This window comes from Carcharodon carcharias, chromosome 3 (assembly GCF_017639515.1).
Source record: "Carcharodon carcharias isolate sCarCar2 chromosome 3, sCarCar2.pri, whole genome shotgun sequence".
NCBI classification, from domain to species: Eukaryota; Metazoa; Chordata; class Chondrichthyes; order Lamniformes; family Lamnidae; genus Carcharodon; species Carcharodon carcharias.
The window spans coordinates 73,904,459-73,928,026 of record NC_054469.1 but is presented as its reverse complement, the minus strand read 5'-3'; the positions used below and the strand labels follow the sequence as shown (position 1 = coordinate 73,928,026).

At 43.7% G+C, this 23,568-nt stretch overlaps 1 long non-coding RNA gene across 1 annotated transcript in view; it reads right to left on the bottom strand.

Moving 5' to 3' along the window:
• Window positions 1–22,946, bottom strand: part of LOC121275909 — a 30,664-nt gene extending 7,718 nt beyond the window's left edge. Inside the window, exons 1-2 of the long non-coding RNA XR_005942593.1 lie at window positions 22,852–22,946; window positions 4,714–4,749 (exon numbers count right to left, since the gene is read on the bottom strand). This is a non-coding gene — a long non-coding RNA (uncharacterized LOC121275909). The remainder of the gene's footprint in view (window positions 1–4,713; window positions 4,750–22,851) is intronic.
• Window positions 22,947–23,568: the final 622 nt, after the last annotated feature.

Here is a 23,568-nt window from a genome sequence, read left to right as displayed (position 1 = left end):
AATTTAAGAGACAATTACAACTGTAAGGAAGGATGATATGTGAGAAGGCTCATCAAATTAGGCCATAGGTATTGAACGGAAGAGCAAAAAGTGACAATTACACTTTTGAAAGTGCACTATAGACCCACAAACAGTAAGAAGGAGATGGAAGAACAAAGATGGAGACAAACTTCTGAGAAATGCAAAAGCAACAGGCGGTAATAGTAGGGGACATCAAATTTTAAAAATTTATCCACGGGATGCGGGCGTCGCTGGTGAGGCCAGCATTTATTGCCCATTCCTAATTGCTCTTTAGAAGATGGTGTTGAGCTGCTACCTTGAACTGCTGCAGTCCATGTTGTATAGATACACACATGGTGCTGTTAGGGAGGGAGTTCCAGGATTTTGACTCAGCAGCAGTGAAGGAACGGCAATATATTTCCAAGCTAGGATGGTGTGTGGCTTGCAGGGGAATTTTCAGGTGGTGGTGTTCCCATGTGTTTGCTGACCTTGTCCTTCTAGGTGGTAGCAGTTTGGTTTGGAAGTTTCTGTCTAAGGATTTTGGTGAGTTCCTGCAGTGCATCTGCCACTGTGCATTGGTGGTGGAGGGAGTGAATGTTTGTGGATGTGGTGCCAATCAAGCAGGCTGCTTTGTCCTGGACGGTGTCAACTTCCTTGAGTGTTGTGGGAGCTGCACTCATCCAGGCAAGAGGAGAGTGTTCCATCACATTCTTGACTTGTGCCTTGTAGATGATGGACAGGCTTTGGGGAGTCAGGAGATGTGTTACTCGCCGCAGGATTTCTAGCCTCTGACCTGCTCTTATAGCCACAGAATTTATATGGCTGGTCCAGTTCAGTTTCTGGTTAATGGTTGATAATGTTAGAAATGCAGGTCCCTTTAAGAGTAAACCAGGACAAGCTTCAGAGTAAATTGAGAGCAAGTGATGCTTATTGAAGCCTGTACTTAAGAGCTGGGTTTTTCCATGGTTGGTTTTGCTTCTGGACAGGGAGAGGATCCAGCAGGGAAGAGTGGAAGCTGGTATTTGCACTGAACTATAGTTTAACAATAAAAGAGTTGTGATTCACAGAATGTTTTCTGCTGCCTTATTTGCTAAATGGATATCCACCTACTAAACAATGGTAACTCCCAGGATGTTGATAAGGAGGGGTTCAATGATGGTAATACCTTTGAATGTCAAGAGGCAATGGTTAGATTCTCTCTTGTTGGAGATGATCATTGCCTGGCACTTGTGTGGCACGAATGTTACTTGCCACTTGTCAGCCCAAGCCTGGATATTGTCCAGGTCTTGCTGCATTTGGACATGGACTTCTTCAGTATTTGAGAAGTCACGAATGGTGCTGAACATTGTGCAATCATCAGCGAACATCCCCACTTCTGACCTTATGATGGAAGGAAGATGAAGATGGTTGATCCTAGGACACTACCCTGGGGAACTCTGCAGTGATGTCCTGGAGTTGAGATGACTGACCTCCAACAACCACAACCATCTTCCTTTGTGCTAGGTATGATTCCAACCAGTGGAGAATTTTTCCCGATTTCCATTGACTCCAATTTTGCTAAGGCTCCTTGATGCCACACTCGGTCAAATGCTGCCTTGATTGACTACCGTAATTTTAACTGGGTTAGAATCAGTTTAAAATATATAGAGGGTGCAGGATTTTTAAAATGTATTGAGGAGAACATTTTTGCCAGGACATAGCAAGTCCAACAAAAGAAGGACAGTTGTGGACTTATTTTTTGGGAATGAAACGGGGCAGTTGGCAGTGGAATCAATGGGAAAACATTTTAGTGGTAGTGATCATAATTCAGTTAGATCGAATGTAATTCTGGAAATGGACAACAATAGACCAGCAAGAAAGGGTCGATTGGGGCGCTTCACTGTGATTTACCGAAAGTAGACTTGAAAATAAATCAGTGGGAGGCATTCAAGTACTAGATAGAGATGGTTCAGAAAATTCTGTTGTCACAAGAAAAAGGATGGGACCCCCAAATCTAGAGCTCATTGGATGTCAGGGAGCATACAGGATAGGTAAAACAAGAAAGGGAAACTTACATCAGATACGGAGAACTCAATTTTGCAGAAAGCCTAGTGGGGTGAAGTAAGTGCAGCGCTATAATTAAGAAGGAATTTTGAAAAGCAAAGAGAGGGCCTGAAAAAATATTGACATCAAGCAAAACACAAAGATGTATTCTAAATATAGATAATGTGCAAGAGGATACCTAAGGAAAGAGCAGGGCTGATCAGAGACCAAAAAGATAACCTGTATGTGAAGGTGGAAGAAGTGGCATTGTTCTTAAGGAATACTTTGCAAGTCTTTTCACAACAGAGGAGGATGATGCAGACCTTGTAGTTAAGGAGGAGGTGTGCATGATATTGGATAGAATGAACATAGTGGGAGAGGAAAGATTAAGGAGTTTAACATCCTTGGAAGTGGATGAATCACCAGGCCTGGATGAAATATACCCCAGGGTGCTAAGAGAAGCAATGGAGGAAATAGCAAAGGCTTTGATCATCATTTTCCAATTCTCTCTGGCCACAGGCATGGTGCTAGATGACTGAAGGACTGCTAACATTGTACTGCTGTTTAAAAATGGAGGCTAGTCATACTTATATTGATGGTTGGGAAAATTTTTGGAAACATTTCTGAGGGATAGTATTAATCATTTAGAAAGGCTCAAGTCAACCAAGGACACTCAGTGTGGATCTATTAAGGGAAAGTCAAATCTCATTAACTTGAAATTTTTGAAGATGATAAGTCTAACATGTTTGACTTATTACAGCCTTGGTTCAAACATGGACAATAGAACTGAACTACCGAGGTTAGATGAGAGTGACTGTCCTTGACATCGAGGCTATGTTTGACCGAGTGTGGCATCAAGGAGCCCCAGCAAAACTGGAGTCAATGGGAATCAGGGGAAAACTCTCAGCTGGTTGGAGTCATACCTTGCACAAAGGAAGATGGTTGTGGTTGTTGGAGGTCAATCATCTCAGCTCCAGGACATCATTGCAGGAGTTCCTCAGGGTAGTGTCCTCAGCCCAACCATCTTCAGCTGCTTCATCAACGACCTTCCTTCCATCATAAGGTCAGAAGTGGGAATGTTTGCTGATGATTGCACAATGTTCAGCACCATTTGCGACTCCTCAGATACTGTAGCAGTCCATAACCAAATGCAGCAAGACCTGGACAATATCCAAACCTGGGCTGATAAGTGGCAAGTAACACTCACGCCACGTAAGTGCCAGGCAATGACCATTCCCAACACAAGAGAACCTAAACATCACCCATTGATGTTCAATGGCATTACTATCACTGAATCCCCCACTATCAACATCCTGGGGGTTACCATTGACCAAAAACTGAACTGAAATAGTCATATCAATACTATGGCTACAAGAGCAGGTCAGAGGCTAGGAGTTGTGTAATGAGTAACTCACCTCCTGACTCCCCAAGCCTGTGCACCATCTACAAGGCACAAGTCAGAAGTGTGATGGAATACTCCCCACTTGCTTGGATGAGTGAAGCTCCCACAATTCTCAAGAAGCTTGACACCGTCCAGGACAAAGCAGCCTACTTAATTGGCACCACATCCACAAACATTCATCCACTCCATCACCAATGCACAGTAGCAGCAGTGTGTACCATCTACAAGATGCACTGCAGGATTTCACTGAAGCTCCTTCGACAGCACCTTCCAAACCCATGACCACTACCATCTAGAAGGACAAGGATAGCAGATAGATGGGAACACTACCACTAGGAAGATCCCCTTCAAGTCACTCATCATCCTGACTTGGAATTATATCTTCGATCCTTCACTGTTGCGAGGTCAAAATCCTGGAACTCCCTCTCTAACAGCACTGTGGGTGCACCTACACCACATGGACTGCAGCAGTTCAAGAAGACATCTCACCACCGCCTTCTCAAGGGCAACTAGGGATGGGCAATAAATGCTGGTCCAGCCAGTGAAGCCGACAACCCATGAATGAATATTTTAAAATGTGGTCTCAACAACTGTAGCAGAACATCCCTACTTTTATATTCCATTTCCATTGCAATAAACAGCAACATTCCATTTGCTTTCCTAATCACTTGCTGTACCTGCACACTAACTTTTTTTAATTCACATATCAGGAAACCCAGATCAATCTGTACCTCATGCTTCACCTGCCAATCTTTTGCCCACTCACTTAACCTATCTATGTCCCATTGTGGATTCCTTATGTCCTCTTCAGAACTCACTCTCCTATATTATCAGCGAAATTTAGCAACCATACATGTAGTCCTTTTATCCAAGTCATTGGTATATATTATAAATAGCTGAGGCCCCAACAATGCACCGTGTGGCACTTCACCAGTTACAACTAGCCCCAAAATGACCCATTTATCCCCATTTTCAGCTTCCTGTCAGCTAATCAATCCCCCATGCTAATATGTTACTCACTACACTATGAACTCTTATTTTGTGTAGTAACCTTTGATGTGAAACCTTATTAAATGCCTTTCGGAAATCCAAATATACCATATCCACAGGTTCCCCTTCATCCATGTTGCTTGCAACTTCCTCAAACACCTTTAGTAAATTAGCCAAACATGATTTACCTTCCACAAAACCATGTTGATTCTGCTTGGTCGCGTAAAGTTTAAGTGCCCTGCTATAACCTCCTTAATAATGGATTTTAGCATTTTCCCTATGACAGATGAAAGGCTCACCGGCTTGTTGTTTCCTGCTTTCTGTCTCCCTCCTTTCTGAAATAGAGAAGTTACATTTGTTTTTTTCCAATCTGATGGTACTTTTACAGAACCTAGGGAATTTTGGAAAATTATAACTGATGCATATACCATCTCAGCAGCCACTTCTTCCAAGACCCTAGGATACGGGCCATTATGTCCTGGGAACTTGTCAGCCTTTAGTTTTCTCAGTACATTTTCCATTGTGATTAATTGTTTTAAGTTCCTCTCTCCCTTTCATCTCTTGATTTACAAGTATTTCTGGGGTGTTATTTATGTCTTCCACAGTGAAGACAGACACAAAATATCTGTTCAACACTTTCACCATTTTCTTATTTCCCTTTATTAATTCCCCATACTCACTTTCTGGAGGACAAACACTCACTTTCGTTATTCTTTTTCCTTCCTAAATTCTTGCAGAAACTCTTAATATCTGTTTTTATAATTCTCGCTAACTTTCGCTTATGCTCTAATTTCTCCCTTTTTTTTGGCATACTTTGCTGCTTTTTAAATTCTGTCCAATCTTCTGACCTACCATTAATATTTGTAGAATTGCATGTTTTTCCTTTCAGTTTGATACTATTCTAAACTCCCTTGGTTAGCCACAGATGGTGCATCCTTTTAATAGGGCAGGAATTTTGGGGTTGAGTGGGCGCGGTGGGTGGGCCCGGGAGTGGCTGGGAAACAGTCTGCCACCCACAATCGGCCCCTGACCGCGATTTCACACTGGTTGGCCAATTAACGTACAGCCGGCGTGAAACACACAATGAGAACCTCAGTGCTGCTGGGTTGGGGGCGGGAAGAGTGCGAGTGCAGAAGTCTGTGCATGCGTGGGGGAGCACGCACTCAAAACTCACTGAAGCCAGGGAGCAGCCTAAGGGAGCTGAACGATTTTAAAATCAAAAATAAACAGCTTAAAAATCTGAAAAAAATGTCCCGGGACTCGCTCACGGTAGCATTAATAGCATAAAAACTCTGCCCAAAAATTTAAATTTATTTTTTATGTAATTGTGGAAACCTCATCCAGCCTGTGGATGAGGTTTGCTAAAAAATCAGAAGGCCGCCTGGCCGATTCACCTGTCCGCCAGCAGTAAGGTTGGACGGGCTGTGAAAAATAGGTTTTAATTAACTGATTAAAGGCCACTGTATCTTTACTGCCCTATCCTTTAACTTAATTTCCCAGTTCACTTTAGCCAGCTCTGTCTTCATACCCTTGTAATTGCCTTTATTTAAGTTTAAAATGCTAGTCTTAGACTAACACTCCTTGCCCTAAACTGGAACTGGTGCTCAAGGCATCACAATCAATCTTATGGCATTGCCCTGCCTGCCAACCCACCCCCAGGGGGCTGTAAAATCCAGCCCTGTGAGCCGAATATATTACAATAAACTTATTTATATATAGTAAAGCCGGTAAAATGGTTCACATAAAGCTGCTAGTAACGCTCAGGATTAACATTGGATTGAAGAAAGAAATAACATGACAGAGAAGGAAAAGCCTTGGAGACACATGCCCAATGCACAGCTCTAACAATATGTCCACTGGGACAGGCGTTGGACCACACTTGAAAACAAGCACATGGAAAACAAAATAAACATAATTCAGGAGGCAGTGATGTAGTGGACTAGTAATTCAGAGACCCAGGCTAATGGTCTCTAACTCGGGTTTGAATCTCACCATGGCAGATTGTGAAATTTGAATTTAATAAAAAATCTGGAATTAAAAGTCTGATGATGACCAAGAAGCCATTGCTGATTGTCGTAAAAACCCATCTGGTTCTCTAATGTCCTTTAGGGAAGGAAATCTACTGTCCTTACCTGGTCTGGCCTACATATGACTCCAGACCCACACAGGTGCTGGATTCTTAAATGCCCTCTGCAATGGCCTAGCAAGCCACTCAGTTCTCAAGGGCAATTAGGGGTGGGTAATAAATGCTGGCCGAGCCAGTGACACACCTCCCCCATCCCATAAAGGAATAAAAAAAAGCAATGTTCATGAATGAGAGGAACAAGACAATACAAGAGTTAATTGATAAAAATAAATGATTGCAGTGATCCCTATTTCACACACAGGAAAAGCACCAAATCCAAATTAAATAAAAGTCACAGGAGAAATGAATTTATTAAATAAAAGGAATCTAATAAGAAAATCACCCACACGCTTGGTCTTAGTTTTAATAGTACAATTGAATGATTCTTGTTTGAAAACTTGAGAAATTTATATGCTGGATCTTCTAATTAAAAAAAAATGCAGATTTAGTTTAGAAAATTCTGAACTTGTGTTATTTAGGTGCCACAGATATAACAGGCAGCAGTGTTGTATGATCAATGTATTTGAAGAAAAAACTGCAAAATGTTCTAATGTAGTTCAGGAGCATGACATAAATAACAAGAAATAAATAAAGGAAACCCCACAAAACCTTAGACGTTTTCTGCACAGTTGGAGGTCATTCAGCCATTGTGTCTGTTTGCTTGAGTAAAGAAAGAAGAACAATTCAAAACATTTTGCATGTATGGAGGGAATGAGGCCACCGACAGAGCCAGTAGCTTTACAAGTAAACAATCTCCTTGGGAATTTTCTGTTTTCTTTTCAGTACCAACCATTCCTAAATATGAGTATATGGCAATGCATATATACTTTACCAAAAAATGCCATGTTATATTAAAAGCAAGAGGCTTTGAGATTCTGTAATTGAAGTATTCACATTATGAACCTCAACTTGTCTGACCTTGTAAACTATCACTTCATCTCCAACCTTCATTTCCCCTCTAAAGTCCTTGAACACATTGGCTTAAATCTTCCAGTCAGAGGGATGCTGCATGCATTGCCGCTGTCTGTGAAGATTTCCGTGTCCTGACCATATTGAAGATTTTAGCTGGGATTTCTGATCCCGGCTACAGCAATGATGGGTCAGCACAGCCCTCCCCACAGAAGACCAACTTGACAAGATGGTCGTAGAGAGGACACAGCCCCTTTTTACAATATTAGCTGCCATACTCAGGTGCATTTTTAAAAGTCCCAAGTCTTTCAATGGGTGAGTGAGTAGATAAATGGGTGAGTAGTGAATGAGTGAATGGGTGGTGGGTGAATTGGTGAGTGAACGGGTGCGCGAGTGGGTGGGTGGGTCAGTGGATGAGTGAGTGGGTGAGCGAGTGGGTGGATGGGTGAATGGGGGCGAGTGAGTGAACAGTCAGGTCAAGTTGGAGGGGTAATTGGGTCAGGGGTGTGGTGATGGCTTGGAGAGTTGGGCCAAGTCGAATCAGGTTGGAGAGGGTAGTTGGGTTGGGTTGGATGTGTGGTGGTGGGAGACAATGTGGGATTGTGTTGGGTATGTGGGGGTGGGTGGGTTGGTCAGGTCAGGGAAATGATGTGGGATAGTTGGGTTCGGTCCTGGGTGGGTAGTCGGGTCAGGAGGAGTAGTCGGGTGGGAAAGGTATGTTTGGGGGTGTCCATTGTGGCAATCCCTGAGTTAAGCCAGATATTAACAAGCGTAACATTTCATATCCAGGTAAGCCCCATGTATCTGGTCCGTGTCTCTGATGCTGAGCTCAGTGTCGGAGCCAATCGCAGATGGCCCTCAGCAGCGGAAATCAGCCTATTGATTTTACTACAGGTCCTGACGTGTTCCTCCCACTTAAGCTTTGATTTCAATGATTTGGATACCTGAAGATTTGGGCCATTGCTGCCTTCCAAGTCTGTGCCAATCTTTCATACAACTCCATGTTTGATTGTTTAAATTGGGGTTAAACCCAAACCACAGAACTGAAATGGTCCTAATCAAAGCAAGAAATCCTGTTCTCTTTGATGGTCATCTAGTATTCCTAATTATCCTTCTTGACCTCTTTACAGCCATACCATCCTCTTCTAACACTTCTCTGTATGTCCAGCAAAGTCGGACTGTTCTCAATTCCACTCTGATCTATCAAATCGCAGCCAGGACATCTCCAACCTTTACTTCTCTCCCCACCTTGCAGCGTAAGCTCTGGAATCCGGCAGCGAACCCATCCATGGCAAATTCTATTTCCCATTTGCACTCTGTCCCTTGGCAACTTCCTCCAAAGACATGGGCCCAGATTTTTGCCACAACGGAGAGCCTCTCTGTCATTACGAAAATCCCGGAAATGGCTGAAAATTCTAAGGCCCACCCCCGAACCCAGCAATTCCAATCTTCGTGGAGGTGGGACCGGAGTTAGGCTGGGGTTTGCGCAAATGCAATTTGTGGAGGCAGCTGGCCATTTAAATCAGCAGCTGCCTCCACTGAAGTGGGATTTGGAAGAACAGTAGTGTGGAATCTGGAGTGTGCAGATTAGTACAGGTAAGAGCAGGTCTGAACTTGGTGGATTCTTATGGATAGCCAGGGTATCCCTTTGGAGCTGTAAGGTACCCCTTTGATAGGGTCCCAGAATGCCTTTGGGAGAGGTAAGACACCCTTTGGGATTGTTAAAAGTGAACATGATTGTACACTTTCTACGTACAAACTCATTTGAACTGGTAAGCTGGAAAAGAGCTGTCCATCTGTCAAGGAAATGTCAAGTAGCTGTTCAGAAAGTGTCCAGCTGTCAATGAACTGTCAAGCAGTTGTCCAGCCATCAAATAAATGCCAAGGAGCTGTCCAGCTGTCAAGCAGCTGTCCAGGAACTGTCCAGCTGAATAGGGACTGTCTAGCCAGCAAGGGATTGGCCATCTGTCAAAGACATGTTAAGGAGTGGTCCAGCTGTCAAACCCATCAAAGTTATCCAGAATTAACAGAGCTATCAAAGCCACCCAACAAGTGTCAAAGCTGTCAAGGAGCTATCCAACTGTCTTAATAAGGTGAATTGGCATGGAGAGGGTAAGGGGAAAGGGTGGTGGGGGCATGGGTTGGTATGAGTTGATGTGAATATGGGATATGGGGGCAATTGGTTGGGTAGAGGGGCACTAAGTTGGCATAGTGGTGTGGGAGTCATGGGGGTGGATGGAAATGGGTTGGCAAAGGTTAGCATGGAGGGAGTGTGTAGGGAATGAGGGAGGTGAGGGGTGAGGATTGGAGGGCTGTTTTTGTTTTATTATAATTTTTTATTTATTTCTGTGCTGGGGCATGGAGGCAGGCCTTGCACTCAGCCCACTTCTGCACCTGGCAGCTTATGGAATCGTTCTGAGGTTGCCCATCCCAACTCCTGGTTTCAGCATCACCACCAACCCCTTCCCCACACCCTGGACTGAAAATTCCACCTGTGGGTGGCCATTTTTAAAAGTCAGGTTCGATGAGCTGTTAAGAATTTCTGCCATCTGTGCATGTCTGATAATACGGTGATTACCGCCACTGCCCAGTGAGTGCTGGAGGGCGGGATGTCCAGTCTCTGAGGCTGCAGGCCATGACCTGGAACAAGGTGAAGGCCAGTACTTTAAAGGGTCCCCTCGCATGGGATAGTGTCAGGTGACCCATCCGATGATTAATCCAGTGCATATACTATACATAGTGAAAATTTATGCAATTTCCAGGCTGGCTAGTTTTATCTAATCTCTGCCAACCATGTCAATCTTCATAGGTGGCAGAAATTTTAAAAATCCTCAGGTCTCCCACCTTTTGGCATTGAGGAGTTGTACATTTATTACATACTTCCATACATAGATGTCTGCACCATTGGAGTAGGGCAGTGGCATTCTGGAAGGGGAAAAGCTGTCCCCAGATTCAGTGAGACCGCCCTTGGTGCCCTCCTACGTGTGGTATATGATCGACGTGACCAGCTGGTGCTGAGTGCTGGAAAAGTGGGGGGGGGGGGGGGGGGGCAAGATTTCAACAAACCCCTTCTGGAAGCAGTGGCAAGACATACTTTCGAAATCTTTGCTGTATTAAGGCATCCCTGATGTCACTGCCATCTACTTGACCATGGTCAGGGCCATCAACAAGAGCATCGCGCTGGTCCCTCAACTCACCATTGTCCTTGTCCTCAGAGGATTTACTCACATCTGGCGTGTCCTTATCATCCAGGGCATCCTCTCTTTTGATGGCGATGTTATGGCGTGCACGGCTAACCGTGACCATCAGGGGCACACAGGAGGGGGGAGTACTGTAATGCACCTCTAGATTTGTCCAGGCATAGTACTTTCTCTCTGCATCAGGTCTCGGGACCATTAGCTATCTTATCAGTGGATAGCCCTTATCACCTAGTAGCCACCCCTCCAAAGAATCCGGGCGTGGGCAGGCAATGACGTCAACATGGGCATTGGTGTGCAGTGTGAGAAAGCTCCCTGAAGGCAGACAGCTGCCCTGGGGAGCTGCAGACCTGAAAATCATCAAATAAAGGTTTAAAAGCTGAAAAAAAAATCCAATCAATCACCCAAAGTGTAGCTGATGAAAATGCTGCCCACAGATATTTATTTTTATTTTATTTCATAACGGAAATTTCATCCCACCTTTGAATGAGGTTCGATGAAAAATGCAAAGTGCACCTGACCAATTCGCCCGTCCGCCAACTGTAAGGTTGGATGGGCCACAAAAAAATCATAGACAATTGACTGTTAATGGCTTAACTGTCCTCTTAATTGTCGGCGGGTGAGCCTCGGACTTTCGTGTGTGCCCGCTGAGCGAAATATTGCGCAAGTGCATGATGACGTCAGGATGCTCGTCTGACGTCTTCTCGCGTGATTTTACGCCCGATCAGGTCGGGTGCCCGTCGGCCTGTAGGACATAAAATTCAGCCAAATGGCAGCTTTCCTTTAAGGGAGCTAGCTGTAAACTCAGAAATTCTCTCGCTAAATGTCTCTGCCTCTCTATCTCCTTCTTCTCCTTTAAGACCCATCTCTTTGACAATATATTTAATCACCCCTCTGAATATCCATTTTTTGTTTCACTGTTCATTTGTGTCTAATTAGCCTCCTGTGACAAATGTTAAAGGCACTATATAAATGCATACTGTGATGGCTGTTGAAGGGAATTAACAAAACTGATTCAGGTAAATTGTTCACTAAAATAAAGGATTCAAATACTGGGAACAAAAGCATAAAATTAGGGGATTAGCAAATATAAAGGTCTCTCAGGAAAGTTTTCACCCAAAATGGTAATAGGATAGCATAAGTTACAAAGGAGAATCCATTCAAGTCAATAGTATGAATTCCAGAGGCAATTAAATGTGCTTCTAGAGAAATAAAGGCATCAAAGGATATGATGGAAATTTGGATAGTTGATTCATCTATTCCATTGTGATTCCTGTGACTCTCTTGTGATTTGTATATAAACTATATATTATACAGATATCTATTTATATCTAAATATATATCTCCACATATAGTGGTTTAACAACAAGATACTGCTGGATGCAGTCATAATACGGACCGATGTTTGATTAAATTAATCTCGGGAATTGCTGAGGGTAAAAAAAATCTGCAAAATTTGTGTTGGAAAGCCATGAGCTGTACATATAATCCAAGAGCCTTGGTTCAATGAGTAACAGAGAACTGAGTTTAAAGGAACAAACATTTTGGCAATCAACTTGTCTGGAAGAGAGTTACACAGGCAGGAAAAGCTTTATTTAAGCTTCACTTTTGGCAGTGAATTACAGAATCACGGAATTGTTATGGTGTAGAAGGAGGCCATTTGGCCTATCATGTCTGCATTGGCTCTCTGAGCATTCTAATTTAGTACCAATCTCCTGCCTTTTCCCCATAATCCTGCACATTGTTTCTATTCGGATAACCATCCAATATCCTCTTGAATTCTTCAACTGAACCTGCCTCCACCACACTTTCAGGTAGTGCATTCCAATCCCTAACTACTCACTATGTGAAAAGGTTTTTTCTCACCTGCTCCTTTTGCAAAGCACTTTAAAACTCTGTCCTCTGGTTCTCTATCCGTTTACAAACGTGGCCATTTCTCCCTATCTGCTCTGCCCAGGCCCCTCATTATTTTGAAAACTTCTATCAAGTCCTCTCAGCCTTCTCCTCTCTAAGGAAAACAGTCCCAACTTCTCCAAAACAAAAACAGAATTACCTGGAAAAACTCAGCAGGTCTGGCAGCATCGGCGGAGAAGAAAACAGTTGACGTTTCGAGTCCTCATGACCCTTCGACAGAACTAGGTGAATCCCAGGAAGGGTTGAAATATAAGCTGGTTTAAGGTGGTGGTGGTGGTGGGGGGTGGGGGAGGGGGGGGGGGGGGGGGGGTGCCGGCGGTGGGGGGGGGGGGGGGTTTGGGGGGGTGGGGGTGGGGGAGGCGGTAGTTGTGGGGGGGTAGAGAAGTGGAGGGGGTTGGTGTTGTTGTAGGCAAAAGCAGTGATAGAAGCAGATCATCAAAAGATGTCACAGACGGCAGAACAAAAGAACACATAGGTGTCAAAGTTGGTGATATTATCTAAACAAATGTGCTAATTAAGAATGGATGGTAGGGCATTCAAGGTATAGCTCTAGTGGGGTCGGGGGGAGCATAAAAGATTTAAAAATATTTAAAAATAATGGAAATAGGAGGGAAAAAGAAAAATCTATATAATTTATTGGAAAAAAGCAAAAGGAAGGGGTAAGAAACAGAAGGGGGGTGGGGATGGAGGAGGGAGGTCAAGACCTAAAGTTGTTGAATTCAATATTCAGTCCGGAAGGCTGTAAAGTGCCTAGTCGGAAGATGAGGTGTTGTTCCTCCAGTTTGCGTTGGGCTTCACTGGAACAATGCAGCAAGCCAAGGACAAACATGTGGGCAAGAGAGCAGGGTGGAGTGTTGAAATGGCAAGCGACAGGGAGGTTTGGGTCATTCGTGCGGACAGACCACAGGTGTTCTGCAAAGCGGTCGCCCAGTTTACGTTTGGTCTCTCCAATGTAGAGGAGACCACATTGGGAGCAACGAATGCAGTAGACTAAGTTGGGGGAAATGCAAGTGAAATGTTGCTTCACTTGAAAGGAATGTTTGGGCCCTTGGACAGTGAGGAGAGAGGAAGTGAAGGGGCAGGTGTTACATCTTTTGCATGGGTATGGGGTGGTGCCATAGGTGGGGGTTGAGGAGTAGGGGGTGATGGAGGAGTGGACCAGGGTGACCCAGAGGGAACGATCCCTATGGAATGCCGACAGTGGGGCTGAAGGGAATATGTGTTTGGTAGTGGCATCATGCTGGAGTTGGCGGAAATGGCGAAGGATGATTCTTTGAATGCGGAGGCTGGTGGGGTGATAAGTGAGGACAAGGGGGACCCTATCATGTTTCTGGGAGGGAGGAGAAGGCGTGAGGGCGGATGCGCGGGAGATGGGCCAGACACGGTTGAGGGCCCTGTCAACGACCGTGGGTGGAAAACCTCGGTTAAGGAAGAAGGAGGACATGTCAGAGGAACTGTTTTTGAAGGTAGCATCATCAGAACAGATGCGACGGAGGTGAAGGAACTGAGAGAATGGGATGGAGTCCTTACAGGAAGCGGGGTGTGAGGAGCTGTAGTCAAGGTAGCTGTTGGAGTCAGTAGGCTTGTAATGGATATTGGTGGACAGTCTATCACCAGAGATTGAGACAGAGAGGTCAAGGAAGGGAAGGGAAGTGTCAGAGATGGACCACGTGAAAATGATGGAGGGGTGGAGATTGGAAGCAAAATTAATAAATTTTTCCAAGTCCCGACGAGAGCACGAAGCAGCACCGAAGTAATCATCGATGTACCGGAGAAAGAGTTGTAGAAGGGGGCCGGAGTAGGACTGGGACAAGGAACGTTCCACATACCCCATAAAGAGATAGGCATAGCTGGGGCCCATGCGGGTACCCATAGCCACACCTTTTATTTGGAGGAAGTGAGAGGAGTTGAAGGAGAAGGCGTGAGGGCGGATGCGCGGGAGATGGGCCAGACACGGTTGAGGGCCCTGTCAACGACCGTGGGTGGAAAACCTCGGTTAAGGAAGAAGGAGGACATGTCAGAGGAACTGTTTTTGAAGGTAGCATCATCAGAACAGATGCGACGGAGGTGAAGGAACTGAGAGAATGGGATGGAGTCCTTACAGGAAGCGGGGTGTGAGGAGCTGTAGTCAAGGTAGCTGTTGGAGTCAGTAGGCTTGTAATGGATATTGGTGGACAGTCTATCACCAGAGATTGAGACAGAGAGGTCAAGGAAGGGAAGGGAAGTGTCAGAGATGGACCACGTGAAAATGATGGAGGGGTGGAGATTGGAAGCAAAATTAATAAATTTTTCCAAGTCCCGACGAGAGCACGAAGCAGCACCGAAGTAATCATCGATGTACCGGAGAAAGAGTTGTAGAAGGGGGCCGGAGTAGGACTGGGACAAGGAACGTTCCACATACCCCATAAAGAGATAGGCATAGCTGGGGCCCATGCGGGTACCCATAGCCACACCTTTTATTTGGAGGAAGTGAGAGGAGTTGAAGGAGAAATTGTTCAGTGTGAGAACAAGTTCAGCCAGACGGAGGAGAATAGTGGTGGATGGGGATTGTTCAGGCCTCTGTTCGAGGAAGAAGCTAAGGGCCCTCAGACCATCCTGGTGGGTGATGGAGGTGTAGAGGGATTGGACGTCCATGGTGAAGAGGAAGCAGTTGGGGCCAGGGAACTGGAAACTGTTGATGTGATGTAAGGTGTTAGAGGAATCACGGATGTAGGTGGGAAGGGACTGGACAAGGGGAGAGAGAAGGGAGTCAAGATAACGAGAAATGAGTTCTGTGGGGCAGGAGCAAGCTGAAACGATCGGTCTACCGGGACAGTTCTGTTTGTGGATTTTGGGTAGGAGGTAGAAGCGGGCCGTCCGAGGTTGGGCGACTATCAGGTTGGAAGCTGTGGAAGGAAGATCCCCAGCAGCGATGAGGTCAGTGACAGTCCTGGAAACAATGGCTTGATGTTCAGTGGTGGGGTCATGGTCCAGGGAGAGGTAAGAGGAAGTGTCTGTGAGTTGACGCTCAGCCTCTGCGAGTTACAGGTCAGTTCTCCAATTCCTCCAATCTTTGTTCATACCTGAAGTGTCTCATCCCTGGAACCATTCTCGTAAACCTCTTCTGCTCTCTCTCCAATGCGTCCATGTCCTTCCTATATTGTGGCATCCAGAACTGTACACAATACTCCAGCTGACGTCTAACCAGTGTCTTATATAAGTTCATCATAACCTCCCTGCTCTTGTGCTCTATGCCCTAATAATGAAGCCTCGAATACTGTATGCTTTAGAAACAGCTCTCTCTACCTGTCCTGACACCTTTAATGACTTATGTACATATACACCCAGGTGTCTCTGCTCCTGCACACCCTTTAGAGTAGTATCCTTTATTTTATATTGTCACTCCATGTTCATTGTGCCGAAGTGTATCATCTCACACTTCTCCCCATTGAACCTCATTTGCCCACTCCACCAATGTGTCAATGTCCTCTTGAAGTTCTACACTGTCCTCCTCACAGTTTACAATTCTCCCAAGTTTGGTGTCATCTGCAAGCTTTGAAATTGTCCCCTGCACACCAAGATCGAGATCATTTATATATATCAGGAAGAGCAAGGGTCCCAATACCGACCCCTGGGGAACTTCACTACAAACCTTCTTCCTGCTTGAAAAATATCTATTAACCATTACTCTCTGTTTCCTATTGCTCAGCCGATTTTGTATTCACGTTGCTATTGTCCCTTTTATTCCCTGACTGATAACTTTCCTCACAAGTCTGTTGTGTGGCAATGTAAGTCCAAATACACCACATCAATGGCCTTGCCCTCATCAACTACCTCTGTTACCTCTTCAAAAAACTCCAGCGGATTAATTAGATGGGATTTTCCTTTAACAAATCCATGCTGACTCTTCCAAATCAATCCAAATTTTTCCATGTGACTATTAATTCTATCCCAAATAATTGTTTCTAGATGTTTCCCCACCACCAAAGTTAAACTGACTGGTCTGTAATTGCAGGACAGATCTTTACAACCTTTTTTGAACAAGGGCATAATGTTTGCACTTCGCCAGTCCTCTGGCACCTCTCCTGAATCCAGGAAACTTTGAAAGATTATTGCCAGTGCCTCTGCAATTTCCACTCTTATTTCCTTCAATATTCTTGGATGCATCTCATCCAGTCCCTGCGCCTTATTAACTTTAAGTACTGACAGCCTATCCAATGCCTCCTCCTTATCAATTTTGAATCCTTCTAGTGACTGAGTTTCTTTCTTTTTCACCATGGCCTGGGCAGCATCTACCTTGTAGGTAAAAACAGGTGCAAAGTATACATTTAACACCTCAGTCATGCCTCTTGACTCTATGTGTAAATCCCCTTTTTGGTCCCAGATCGGTCCTACTCCTCCTTTTCCATCCTTTTACTAATGATCCGCTATAGAATACTTTGGGATTTCCTTTTATGTTAGCTGCCAGTCTTTTTCATAATCCCTCTTTGCTTCTTGCATTTGCTTTTTCACATCCCTTCTGAATCTTTTGTATTCAGCTTGGTTCTCAATTGAATTTGCTACCTGACACCTGCTGTAAGCACACTTTTTCTTCTTTAACTTAATTTCTATCTCCTTTGTCATCCAGGGAGCTCTGGATTTGTTTGTCCTACCCTTCTGTTTTGAGGGAACATACCTTGACTGTGTCCAAATCATCTCCTCCATTATTCAGATACTGTTTTTCCCTGCAACCTTTGGTTCCAGTCTATCCGGCCCAGTTCCGTTCTTGCCCCATTGAAGTCTGCTCTGTGCCAGTTGATTACTCTTACTCTGGATTGACCAATATCCTTTTCCAACTAGATCTTATGATACAATGATCACTGTCTCCTAAATGTTCTCTACTGTCACTTGATCTACTTGGTCCACCTCATTCCCAAGAACCAGGTCTAGCCGTGCTTCCTTTCTTGTTGGGCTGGACACATACTGCTGTAGGAAATTCTCCTGAACACAACCCAGGAATGTTTGTCCCTCACTGCCTCTTACACTACCACTATCCCAGTCTATATACGGATAACTAAAGTCCCCCAATATAGCTACTCTATGGTGTTTACACCTTTCTGTAATTTCCTTGCAAATTCGTTCCTCTATATTGTGATTGTGAAATTCTTGAATTGATCCAAATGTGAGATGCAGCTGCTCCATATATAGTACCTTCATCTCACCTAACATCCATTTAAAATATATCTGACCTCACAAGAAAAGTTGTTTTATTTTTCCTTTACTGCTTGCAACTGGGATTTCCCACTGTAATCCTTAAATTTTCCAGGGTTAATTTCAGTGTTTTTACATTGACTGCTTCTATGGTTCAGATGGTGGGAGACAGACACCATTCACTTCCACATATTTACATTTCTAAACCTGGTTCCCTTTTCCTCATGGTGTAATTAGAAATCTACCTTTTTAATTAAAGAAGTTGGTTTCAAGGAGGAACCAATAAACTTGGCGGACCGGACAGGTTTCTTACTTGAAACAGATAACTTTATTTACAGAGCTCTTAAAGAAGCCACATGCTTGAATCAGGTCTACAACTAGAATAGCTCCATGCCTAAGATTACCCGCTCTTAGGACTGATTCGTCAGTACAATCATGTGACCCCTAAAACAGTAGGAAAGGTTTTATCCACAATCACTAAATTCCTCTCCCTTTAATTTTTTTTTTTACACTTCTTATTACAAGAATACCTCAATCCACAACATAATACATATATATGTACAGGTCATGTGATTATAGATTAAGCCTCTGAGCTGGTTTTCTAATTTGGTTAAAGGGACATAGCTCTATAACTTGAGATTCTCCCACTGGATTGACATGTTTAGGAACTGTAGCATCAGGGACATCCTTAGACAATGGCAGTTCAGAATTATTTAATTCAACAGAGACATCTAGTATATCTACTCTAGGTTGATCTGGCACCTCAAGGATTGATGGTTCAAAATCAATTACAGATGGAATAATTGGTTGTTGGAATGTCTCTCTACTCCACATGTTTTCGAACAATCTGGTCTTCCACTTCCACTTGGAATGTCAAGGGTCCAGTCTCACAGATACCAGGAACACGACTAGGACCATTTCCAATATTTCACATGAAAACTGCCTCTTCCACAGTAAATTTTTGAGCTTTGCTATGAATATCATGATTCACTTTGCGACTATGGTTCTTCTCTGCCTTCCCCTCTAAGATTTAAAACACCGACTTAACCTTGTACAAAGGCAGCGTTTCATCACTAATTCAGATGGTGTTGAACCCATAGTTGCATGAGGATTCATACGATAATTGAGAGGAAAACCTAAGATTCGATTTTCTAACATTCCTCCGGACAAATTCTTCATTCCTGATTTGAAATTTTGCACTGCTTTTTCTGCTAACCCATCAGATGAGGGATGATAGGGTGCTGTTTTAATATGTTTAATTCCATTTAAACTCATAAATCTCTGTAGTAGAGTGCAGTACTGCTATCCATAACAACCATGTATACTAAAATATTGGCGCAGCTTTTCAATAGTTGCACACAATGTCAGTGATCTAACTTCATACACATCCGTCCACTTAGAATGTGCATCAATGATCAATAAAAACATGGTACCTAAAAATGGACCTACATAGTTTGTATGCAGTCTAATCCAGGGCCAACCATGCCAATCCCACAGATGCAATGGAGCTGAAATGGACAACTTCGGTTGTTGCTGACACTGGAGACAGTGTTTAACCATTTTTTTCTATATCACTGTCTATACCTAGCCACCAGACATAGCTTCGCTCAAGCATCTTCATCTCTGAATGCCTGGATATGCATTATGAAGCTCTGTTCTCTTCCCAACGAAGGGACAACGACTCTTGACCCCCACAACAAGATTCCACCTTGACAACTTAACTCAGTTTTACGGGCATAGAACAGCCTTATCTCTTCAGAGACTGGCACATTCGACCATCCTTGCAGTACTTGGTCTTGGACTTTTGATAAAATTGGATCCTGGGTTTGTCCAATTCTTTATATGCTTCACACAGGCCGGCAAGGAGTCCAGGAAATTCAATACAAGTACAACGTCTTGTGGTACTGGAGCATGTACAATTGTACAATGCTATCTGTCAACAGAAGATGATTGAGGGTGTTTGGATTTGTAATATGCAAACCCGGATGTTGCATAAAAGAGTACTCATATGCTGACAAAATCAAAGCCCACCATTGAATTCTGGCAGAGGCTATCAGCGGAATTGCTTTATCTTCACTAAATAAACCCATTAATGGCTTGTGATCTGACATTATGGTGAAATGTCGATCATGCAGATATTGATGGAATTTCTTCACTCCAAATATTACGGATAAACCCTTCTCAGCTGCAGTGTTAGCCTATTGGCCTTTCAAAGCCATCATTCATCTTGTGTGACACCACACCACAAGGAGATGCATCACAGGTTTTGTGGGTCATAATGTACTAGTAGACAAGATGAGTGTAATAGCTTTTTGACTTTTAAGAAGGCTTCTACTTGTTGTGCCTTCCATGACCATCGATGGTTCTTTTTCAATAATAAGTGTAAAGGGGCGAACACAGTTGACAAGTTTGGCAAGAAGCGACAAATAATTTATCATGCCCAAAAAAGACATGAGTTCAGTGACTGGTAGGAGAGGGGGGCCTCCTTGATTGTCCTTATTTTCTCCTCCACTTGATGCAACCCCTGGGCATCCACTTGTTGACCCAAATAACTGTCTTCAGTTGCTTGGAAAGTATATTTCTCTTTCTTCAATCGTACACCAGCTTCCATAAATCTCCTTAAAACCTCTTCTAGGTTGGCCAAATGTTTGACTTCCGTTGATCCTGTGATCAGGACGTCATCCAGGTACATTACTCAGGGAAGTCCTTGCAATAGGCTTTCCATGGTCCTTTGGAAGATTACACAGGCAGCTGATACACCAAAGCATGGGCAAGTATATTGGTACAGGCCCTTGTGCGTGTTGATTATTACATACCCTCTAGATGTGCTGTCCAGCTCTAGCTGTTGGTATGCATGGCTCATGTCCAGTTTGGTGTAGGATTTTCCTCCAGCTAGCTTAGCATACATATCTTCAATCCTTGGGATAGGATATTTATCTAATTTAGCAGCCTTGTTCACAGTTAATTTGTAGTCTCCGCAAATGCGAATAGTTTGATCTAGTTTCATCACAGGGACTATGGGCGCTGCCCATTCTGAAAATTAGACTGGCTGGATGATGCCTAGCTTCTCTAAGAGGCACAATTCTGCATCCACCTTCTCCTTTCGGGCATAAGGCACAGGTCTGGCCTTAAAGAACCAGGTGTTGTCTCTGGGTCCACATATATTTTTGCTTGTAGGCCTTTTACCTTTCCCAATTCATCACAAAATATGCTGTTGTACTTCTTTAACAGGTCAGGAATTCCTCCTGTTCTAACTTGAAAATTTATGACCAGTTGAGCTTAATTTTTTGTAACCAATCACAGCCCAGAGGACCAGGTCCTTCACCCATTACAATGATCACTGGAAGCTGGGCTGTCTGTTGTCCTTAGTACACAGGTACAGTGGTGATGCCTTTTACCTGTATTGCCTCTCCAGTGTACATCTTCAGCTGAGCCGTGGTTTGCTCCAGATTCAGTGGCTGGGTACCGACAATGAGGTATTTAAATATGTGCTCTCACTCCACTGTGGTTGAGGCTCCCATGTCTATCCCCATGATTAGAGGCTTTCCATTCACTTGAAGGGTGACAGTTATTGGTTCAGTTTTTACTGCCTTGATATAGATATCAGGATCAGCAGCTTCTGGTTCAGTTATATTGTGCACTTCAATCATCTTAGTCTGCTGTCTGATTTGCTGTCTTGGTTTCATCCTGCATTACTTTATTACATCCCCTTTTTTGTGACAGTAGTGGCATTCTGCCTCAAATCTGCAGCTTTTCGGTACATGGTTACCCCCACATCAGTAACAATTTCTGAATTTCAGAATTGTTGATGAGATGCTTCCTGTATGCCTTTTCATTTTTTGAGCACTAGAGACTGTCTCCCGCTTTGCGGCTGCCTCTCTGGTTTTTGCGCCACGCCAGGCAGCAGATTTCCAATCCCAACTGAAGAATAGAGCCATGTTGCACACTCTGTAAAGCCTGCGAGTCCCTCTCAGCAGTCTCCATTGCTAGTACTATATCCATGGCACGCTTCAGATCAATATTAAATTCTGCAAGTAAATGGCGCTGAATGGCATCGTCGTGTACGCCACAAACGAAGTGGTGGTGCTCAGTCAAATTTTTTAACTTTGTGATATAAGTTGCGATTGACTCACCTGGTGTCCTTACCCTGGAGTTGAACTTAAATTTCTGCATAATTACCCATGAGTTTGGCCGAAAATGTGTCTTCACGAGGTCTACCACTTCCTTAAAAGATTTAGAATTGGACATGGTCAGGCCCTTCAGGCTACAGACGAGGTTGTATGTCTTACTCCTGCAAACATTTAAAACAATTGCTTTCTGCTTCTCCTCCACTATTATTTCATTCACCATGAAAAGGGGTGAATTTTTTGTAATCTTTTGAAGGCATGAAGAGAGGCAGCATGGGAAAATGTTTAAATGAGAATCAGAGATCAATTATATCAACTGAAATATTGACTTTCAACCAGCGCACAAACAGTAACCAGAGTCAGAAGAGCAGAGATTGTGACCAGTGACAAATGAATGGAGAAGGTAACTTGTATAAGTTAAAATTAGTTTGTGGAAGCAATTTAAAGAATCTTGAAATCAATTCATAGAGGACAAAACTTGATAACAATGGCAGAGTTGTGTGTTTGTGAGGCTCAGGGCAGAATTTTAATTGTCAAGATGGGTGATGGATTTGGGTGTGAGTGGAGGGGTTAAATGACTGAAAAAGGCTGGTAGGTCAGGAAGTGGATATGATCATGTCCACTTCTGTGTTTTACCGGAGCACATTCTCAGGTGAACAGAAGATTCCTGTGAAATTGCCGGATCTGTAATGTAAGTATGCAAGCAAGCAATTAATTGTGGCTTTAATTCAGGATTATGGCCTTAACAGCCAATGCATGGGTTTCCCATCCCATGTAGAACTCGCCAGGGTCAGTAAGGCAAGAGCACAATGAAGAGTCATTGATCAATGAAACTGAAGTCTGGAAAGCATTTAAACAGCGAAAATACATAGCTGCTGCACTGTCTAACAGAAAGAGTAGTGCTCACAGCATTTGTTCTGAGGACCTGATTTCACTGCTTCACATGTGTTCTCCAATATTTTGGAAATCATTTTGCCAAATGGGACTTTCACTCACCTTGATCCGGTCTTCTCTGCTGTCAGCTGTCACGGCAGCAGCGGAACACCTTATGCGGCAGTAGCCTGGTTCTCTGAGGAGGAGCAGCAGGCCACATCAACACCAACAGCAGGAGTAACAACAGCTAACAGCAGGAAAAGGGTCAATAAGTACAGCAACAGCCATTGCCTTCTACACAGGACAAAGGGGATGGATGTAGAGCTTCAGCTTGAAGGAAGCAATGCCCTCCAGCACAGGATATGCAGACACAGGTTCAACTTCCTCAACATGACAGATCAACAATACCTCAGAAGGCTCAGACTTTCACAACAGATTGTTGCTGATATCTGCAGCCTTTTGGAACAAAACGTCCTTCAAAGAGTGGGCATGCATTGTCAGTGAATGTCAAGGTCACCACATTTCTGAATTTCTACGCCTCCAGCTGCTTCCAGGGATCTGGCGACATCTGCAATGTCATGAAGAGATTAATGCCTATAATGTTATTGGAAATTATATTTTAAATGGAGTTTAGTGGTGTCTGTGTCTATGTGTGTGTCTAAATTGGATTAAAGCCAGCTTGTCTAGAGGCTTTGATGTATAGAAAGAAGTAGGTTTGAAATGCTAGTTAGGTAAACTTGGGGAAGTTTTTGTTGATTAAACCATTCAAAACTGTGGGTGAAATCCTGCACCAAGCTAGAAGACACCAAGCAATGTATTTATTTTTTTCAGCTTACTAAT